Raw genomic sequence first — 8,684 nt, 5'->3', positions numbered from 1 at the left:
TGAAGTCAACAGTTTGACTTCCTGGTCGACCGAGAAGAATTTGTATACCATCAACCTGGTCGACCGAGGGTCCTCGGGAGAAATCCCAATGATATGGTTGACCAAATCGTCCAGTTCAAAAAGGTCTGGTCGACCGAACCTCGATAGAATGAAAAATCACCTTGAGCATGTACATTTCGGTCGACCAAGTCCCAAGTTCAAAATATTCCCGATCGACCGAACTATATGAACTTCGGTCGACCGAAATGGTTTTTGGTCTACCTGACCTCTCAGGTTGCCCTGATTTTTTACCGTGTTTAAAATATTTTAAACAGGGTTAAATTATTTAAAACGCCATTAAAATTTTCTAATAATACCAGCCTTTTCCCCCAACGGTCATAATTCGTGGGGTGTCTATAAATACCCTTTCATTTGGGAAAATTGGTAAGAAGATTAGCAAATCAAAGTAAAATATTCTCCCAAGCCAAAAAGTTTCCTACTGCTCATTCTCTCTCTAAAACCACTCAATCTTACTTTCTACATCTCTCCAAATACTTTGTAAGTGTTTTGAGTGTTTAGTGCAAAAAGGTTTGCTCTCCCATTCATGTTTGAGTGATTTGATTTAACGAGAGAAAAACCTAAGTTCTCTTAGGGGGCTTTGCTAAAAAGCCTATCCTAAGAAGAATTGTATTGAACTTCCGAGTGTTGCATTTTTATTGCAATAACTTAGGAAGTTTTGTATTTGTTTTAGGTTGCAAAACGTTTTCTAAACTTACTCAAATATCTTGCGTGATTTATATTTGATATACTTGTGAAGAGATATTTGTGTTTGTGATATTAATCTTTGTGCAATATTTATTCACTCACATATTATTTTCTAAATACAAAGATTACATATATTTTGCAAACTGAGCATATATGCTATATTTGTGATTGAAACATTCTACTGATTGACATACTTAAGACTTATTTGATATCTTTTGTGAACACATTTGATTGAATATTTTGAGATACACAGATTGTTTGTTGATACTCTCACGCACTCATTACACTGATAGTAAATATATATATCTAAGAGTTGAAATACTAGACCACATTGAGCTTACGTATTAAATCATTTATGGTGCATGTGATTAAACGCATTTGGGTACAAATCTGCTTTATGTGAAAGCACTCTCTATTGTACCATTTGATTGTAAATCTGAGTGATTCCAGGCATGGCCTGAGGGGGCGGTAATCTAGCCTGTAAGGATTGTTGTAAAGGTTGAGGTCAACCCTGTGCTAATTGACCTGGTTTGTATAGGTGCCGCTCCACCCATTTAAGTGAGCATTATAGTGATAATCATTGTACTTGTTAGCCAAGGCAGGGACATATGCAATTGGTCAAACCTCGATAACATTTCTGCGTATCACTCTTTATTTACTGCTTTTTGGTGCTTATGTGATTGATTAAATTGCTTTATTTACTTCTGGTATACATCTACTTTACTTGCACTAGATTGACCCTAGGGTTGTGAATATACTGGTGTTAAGAGATTGACCTAGGGATTAGATTTTAAAAATACCAATTCACCCCCCCTCTTGGGATCACGGTAAAGCTAACAGATCTTTTATATATTTACGCTTGTATGTTGATGATATGTTGATAGCTTCAAAGAATAGGGAAGAAATCAACAAGTTGAAAAGTCAGTTAAATCAAGATTTTGAGATTAAAGATCTTGGTGAAGCAAAGAAGATACTTGGCATGGAGATTCGTAGAGACAAAATGAGAGGAAGAGTTAGTTTGTCTCAGAAACAGTATTTGAAGAAGGTAGTACAAAGTTTTGGCATGTCTGAGTAGTCAAAACCAGTAAGCACTCCTCTTGCTCTTCATTTCAAACTTAATGCAGCTTTATCTCCTAAATCAGATGAGGAACATAAGTCTCTGTCATAGGTTCCTTATGCAAGTGTTGTTGGTAGTCTGATGTATGCAATGGTTTGTACTAGACCTGATATTTCACAAGTTGTTAGTATGGTGAGCACGTATATGCATGATCCGGGTAAAGGACATTGGCAAGCTGTGAAATGGATTTTGAGATATATTATGAATATGATTGATGTTGGTATAGTATTTGAGAAAAATAATACTATTGATCAACGTGTTGTTGGATATGTGGATTCTGATTTTGCAGGTGATTTGGATAAATGTCGATCAACTACTAGATATGTTTTTACATTTTCTAATGGTCTAGTGCGTTGGAGGTTTACCTTACAGTTTACCATTGCCTTGTCTACAACAGAAGCAAAGTACATGGCAGCTTTAGAGGCTGTCAAGGAAGCTATTTGGTTGCAGGGTTTACTTGAAAATTTGGCAGTTATTCAGAAGCACATTGTTGTGTTCTATAATAGCCAGAGTGCTATTCATTTGGCAAAGAACCAAGTCTATCATGCACGAACGAAGCACATCGATGTTCGGTTTCATTTTATACGGGATATTATTGATGGAGGCAAGATACTTCTTCATAAGATTGCTACAACTGAAAATCCCGCAGATATGTTGACCAAGATTGTGACAACAATTAAGTTCAAACATTGTTTGGACTTAATCAATATCCTGCAAGTCTGAATATTTTTGGAAGGCGCCGATGATGTGGAACTCTAGAAAATGTCGGTGACTGAAAAATTTGTTGAATTTATCGTCAAGGTGGAGATTTATTGTTTTTTGTCCTACATTGGTAGAATAGTTCCACATTAGTATAAAAGGTTGTTTTGAATTTTTTATATTATTTGTCCCACATTGGAGAGAAGTGTTTTTTGGACTTGAGATTGAAGCTATATAAAGAGCTCAACTCTTCATTTATAAAACACACCTCAAAGTTGTACTTTGTCAAGAAGTAGTGGATTGATCATCGGCGCCAGAGGATGTAAGTAATTCAATACCGAACCTCGTAAATTTCTTGTCTTGTTCTTTTTACTGTTTTATTATTAATTTCTGCATTACTTTAATTTCTTACATATTCAATAGCAATAGTTGTAGTATTGGTGTTTGGCACAAATGGGGTGCCCGACACAACAGATAATACTGTTAATGATGAATGCAATGATTCTGGTGAAAAATACTGCAATATATTGTATGATGAATCATTTGGTATTTCATGTGATAAATATGTTGACAAAGCATGCGTTGATTCATATGGTAGTTATAAATATAAATCTTATACTGAATCATACAATAAGTCTAATGATAAAGCATGCCTTCATGTGAAGAACTAAAATGTACTTTATCTAAACTATATAAGCTTCTAGTTCAAATGTCTAAATAGAAAATAATTTTGAAGAATAAAAATAAGAAAGTGGCAAATCAATTAAAAGATCTAAGAAAATATCATGTCACCTTAGAGAAGAAAAGGTTAAGAAGATATTGAAAATCATCTACCTAAGGAAAGAAATAAAGGATGATAAACCCTTAGGAATTAAAAGAAATAAATCTTTGAAAAAGGTTTCATACTTCAAGTCCCATACTCATAAAATGCCTTAATGAGTAAAAGCCAAATAAATAAGCATAATCTTTTACGAGCATATAAAATTTGCTTATTTCCAAAAATGAAATGGCACTTTCAATCTACTTGTCCATCTAGAAGTGCCTGAGGCTTAGATAAGGAGAAGGCGTGGGTAGTTATGAAAGCAAACCTTGTAGGATCTAAGGAAGATCATATTCCAATAGAAATTATATAAATATTTTAATCTTACCTCAGTTCCTAGGTTTAAGGGTAGTGATGACTATAGGCTTATGAAGTGGTTCGGGTCAAAGTATAAAAACCTAGTATTTGCATCCACTTCAAATTGGACATAACATCCTTTCGAGGAAACTAATTCTAAATGCTTAACTCACGCTTAAATATGAATATCTAAAGTTAAACATACTTTGTCCATTGCACAATTTTGAGTTTTAAGAAATGAATCCTTCTAGTTAAACATTTTGTCCAAAACTCATCTTGAAAGCCTAAAATGCCTAATAAAATGTTTAGCCATCACTCTAGGTTTGAAGCACTATTGATCATTAATGACTAATATATATTGAGTGCTCATCATAAGACATCCCTTCTACTCACCAACTGTATCCTTACTTCATATCATAATCATATCTAAAGGATACATTCCTATCTCCAAAAAGCTATAGTCAAAATTCATATACTTTATAATGCTCTTTGCCAAAATGGTCAGGACATAATCTTTAGCTTTCCTATCTTAAATAATGTCCTACTTTTCAAAAATACTCTCCTAAACTTAATAAAGATTTAATCTTTAAGAGTATTTTTTTTCTTTGCTTCATAAGCTCTCAAACATTAAATCAATCCATTAGAGCTTCATATCCTTTGCGATGAGTTGAATGGCTAAGTTGGTTGCAGCAAGTCTCAATCTAGATGAATGCATAAAAAATCAAGTAGGCCAATGCATGTGCATTTTTAGATCGAAAGTCATTCCAACTTGTGCCTCTCACATATTGAAATTCATAAGAAAAGAGGTAGACATAGGCTTATTATCTCAACGAATATTTATTGTGACTTTTTGGTCTGATAAACCTAAAGCATTCAACACCAAGTTTGAATCACTGAAAAATCTTAGGTACTTGGCTTAAGAAGTTGAATTTTTTTTTTTAAAAAAATGCATAAAATAAGTAGAGTACATAATTGAGGGGGAGCATTTATTGTTCATGTCTATATAAATTTGAATGCACTCATATTCCTTTATCATTTATGTCTTTATGCCTATATGTGTATACCATTGTAGTACTATCTATGATTTAATAAATAGTTAAAATCTCTTTGATGGATAGTTTATATTTCATAAATTGTTGATTACTACTGGATTGCATGCTTGTGTTGAAAGCCTCTTGCATGGCGGATGTAGTGATGTGTATTGCAAGCTAGTAGTGAATATAGGTTCTCGTGTGCCTTGATCTGAATTATAAATTGCTTGATTGAAGCTATCAGTTCTGTGGTTCTATGGGAAAATGTGCAATTTATAGACGGCATGCTACCGAAATTTTGAAATTTTTTTCCAAAATAAAACCTTATACCTAGATAATTATGATATAATAAATGATAAAATATTTTTGAAAGGATGAGGTAAAACTGACTGAATATTAACTTCATCCTAGCATAATCATCAAATATTTAGAAAGACTAAGATTCATCCCTAGGCAAGGAGCATAAAGAACTCATTTGCATTATGCTTTGATTTTTTGAATATTGAGGCTCTTCTAAGAGCCTTGAACATCATATCCAACTCTTAAAGCTATATATTTAGATATGGATTGTTCTTGGTTATGAACATAATTGTATGCCTTAATATATACTCTTGATGCATCTGCAGTCAATAGGGAGACTATATGAATCAAGTGATATAGATTGCATTGCTTAATCCTCTGTATAGTAGCTCTCTTGGAAATTGCTTATACTACTTGGCCTGTTAAATGAAAGTAACTTTTTATATGCATAAGCACTTAGAGGCATCTATGCTATCATTCAAATCGAAAGGAGGAGCATCTAAATTGAAAAGTTTCTATCTCGTTATGCTCACCAACCTATTTAGCTTAGATCTTATCTGAACTTGTTATGACGTGTGATAAAATGAATTGATTTTATTGAAAATCTTTTGTTGAAAAATTATGTTTTGCCACAGTCATCTATTTTACCATATGATCTTGCATGTGATTGATAAATTTTTTTAGGATCATTATGGTTGTGGTTTTCTAGTTATATGTTAGTATGTGCTCAATTGACAAATTAGAAAATTTGTGCTTGCTTGTTTTTAAATTAAAGTTTCTTTTTCAGCAGGCACCCCCAATATTATTTGCAAATATCAAAGGGGGATATATAGACATATATATTTATTTTAATCCTTTATGGCAAGAACTAATTTCAAAACTAAAATTTTTTTCTTGCTTTATTATTATTATATACATATATTGTTTTAAATAACATAACTAGTTCAATAACTTCACAAGAAAATGCATGCGAGCTAGTTAGAATGTGTTTATGCTCAAACCTATTTTTTATATATCGCATGTCTTCAAATTCAAATTTTTTGCGGGTCTCACGAAATGCTTAAATTGCAATGGTTTGTGTATATTTTTTGTCTTACTATGTTTTTCATGATATTTTAAATTCATATGACCAGTTACATCGTTTGTGTGCTTAATTGCTACATTTCATACTTTATGAAGTCATCTTTGTCATGCATTTTGCATTGTATGAGTATACTATCTTTTTGGATGATGAAAGTAATACTTATTGATATACTAGACTGTTTGAGTTGAGTAAATTATTGTAAATCATTTGTTAAAGTCAAATTAGGTCATTTCTATACAGGTATTTTTGGGAAAATGTCCTATTTTCAAATGGCATGCTGCCAAAATTTCTAAAAACCTTCCCAAACCTATCTTGTATCTAAATGAATCATACCCAATTCCTATGACTACATATCTTATGTGTTTTATAGCCCTTTTTGTTGTTGCCAAAAGGGGGTGAAGAGGCAAAAATTGGGTACGTGAAAAATGTTTGCATTGATAAATCTGTAAGATTATGCATATGGCCAGGGGGAGCCTTTCAAGGCTATACCCACTTTTTGTATGGTGTATTTGTCATCATCAAAAAGGGGGAGAGTGTTGACCTCATAGGTCATACTCGGTTTTGATAATGACAAATACTCAAGTATTTGATGGTTATCGAGTTTGTGTGCACCTATATTAGCAGATCAATTGATCGCACATAAAGACTCAAAGTATAAAGACCCTGAAGTTTTCTTTTGTTGTAATTTATATTATTGCTCAATTCGAGTCTGTAATAGTAAATATAGGAAAAGGTCTGTAATAATCTTTGCATGTCATGCATGTAGGTAACTGTAAGCTCATAGACCTTAAAAAGTCCTTAAGTCCCCACACAAACATATAAAATAGTCCCCATAATCATTTGCATTATCGGGAGAATCAATTAAAATGAATAGGACATAATAGGAAAAAATTTTGAGAGGTTGGGCGACTGAACCCTTATAGTTCAAAACACTTCGGATGACCGAACTATTGACTGGTCAGAATGTTGATTTGGTTTCGAGCGACCAAACTTAAATGATCGCATCGTCCTTAGGTGACCGAACCATAACTCTGACCTTTCCCACCAACTTGGCAGCCCGAAGTTCATGTTCAAAATAGCCTTGGGCAACCGAACACATGAGTTTGGTTAACCAAACTCTTGACCAGGCGACCGAAACACAGACAGAATGGAAATCGCCTTGGTTCAACAGACCTAACCATGGATCGGGCACCCGAAAACTCTTGGGCTGTTTTATTTTTACCGCGGTTAAACAGGGTTAATTTTGTTAAATGATTTCAAAAAAATTTTAATAATACCCGACATGTCCTTAACGATTATAATTTGCCCTACTTCTATATATAAGGGCTCATTTGTTAAAATTAGGATAGGATTAGCAATATCATTAGTGGAAAATCCTCTCAAATTCAAGTAGCCTATTTTTCCTGTACTACTTCAAATACTCTTATACACTCCTTCCTTTGATCAATCCAAGTATTGTGAGAGTTCTTATTGTGCTAGTCCTCTATTGTAAATTGCTTAATACTCTCATTTGTGCTATTGTTGATTGTTATTGATTTTGGAGGGTTAAGCAAGAGTTTACCCACAGATTTAACTCGATAAATCTAGTGTTGGGAAAACTCATTAGCTTGAGGATCTTTACATTATTATTGCAAGATTCCTTAAGTAATAATTTTTGTGTGTAAATTATTTTACAAGCTATAGTTCAAACAACTCTTGTACTTATGTCATTGAGGAAAATATTTTTGAGTTAGTTTGAATATTTTTACCGGCATCTTTGAAACTCTAATCTAATATTGAGATTTATATCTTGTTTCAAAGAAATAGCTTGTTTGTACACTCTTGAGCATATTTGAGATTATATATTATTGAGTGTTGTTTGCACAAAATCACATCACCAAGCTTACAATTCCTATATTGTTGATGTGTGGTTGATTGATTATACTGTGCGTATTGTAGTACATATCTTCTTGTATAGAAGCATTTTTTCATGTACGCAAAGTTTTACATTTGTTGTATTCCAAGCGAGGGCCTGAAGAGGGAGACTAACCTTGTTGAATAGTCTCGGATTGGCTTAGACCTGGTTAGGAAAGCTAGGTGCACCATCCTGGTAAGGTGTAGGTTGTAGTCAGCCCCGTGAATTAACCTAGTTCTAATCGGTTCCGCTCCACCCATTAAGTGAGCAGTATTGGTAATCCTCAGGCTTGCGAGCTGAGGTGGGGATGTAGGCACTTTGGCTGAACCCCGATAACATTTATTGTGTGCACTTTTAATTTCCACATTTTTAATTCCAGCACACGAATGTTTGTATTTTACTATTGTGAATGATTGAATTTATAATTGCATAGGTCGACGCTAGGTTGAGTAATACTTTTGCTAGATTAGTTGAACCGAGGAGAGAAATTTTAAATACCCAATTCACCCCTCTTCTTGGGAATACACCAAAGCTAAAAATTGGTATTAGACCCTCGTCACTTAGACTTAAACGTTATTTCGTAAAATATCATGATGACTTGTTTTAGTGCATTCCCTTCATGTGAGGGAAGGTTGGTCACAAGCCCTCTAGTATTTTGTGGTGAAAACTATACTATTTGGAAATTTAGAATGACTGTA

The sequence above is a fragment of the Malania oleifera genome, chromosome 9 (assembly GCF_029873635.1).
Source record: "Malania oleifera isolate guangnan ecotype guangnan chromosome 9, ASM2987363v1, whole genome shotgun sequence".
Taxonomy (NCBI): Eukaryota; Viridiplantae; Streptophyta; class Magnoliopsida; order Santalales; family Ximeniaceae; genus Malania; species Malania oleifera.
This window is presented reverse-complemented; position numbering follows the sequence as displayed.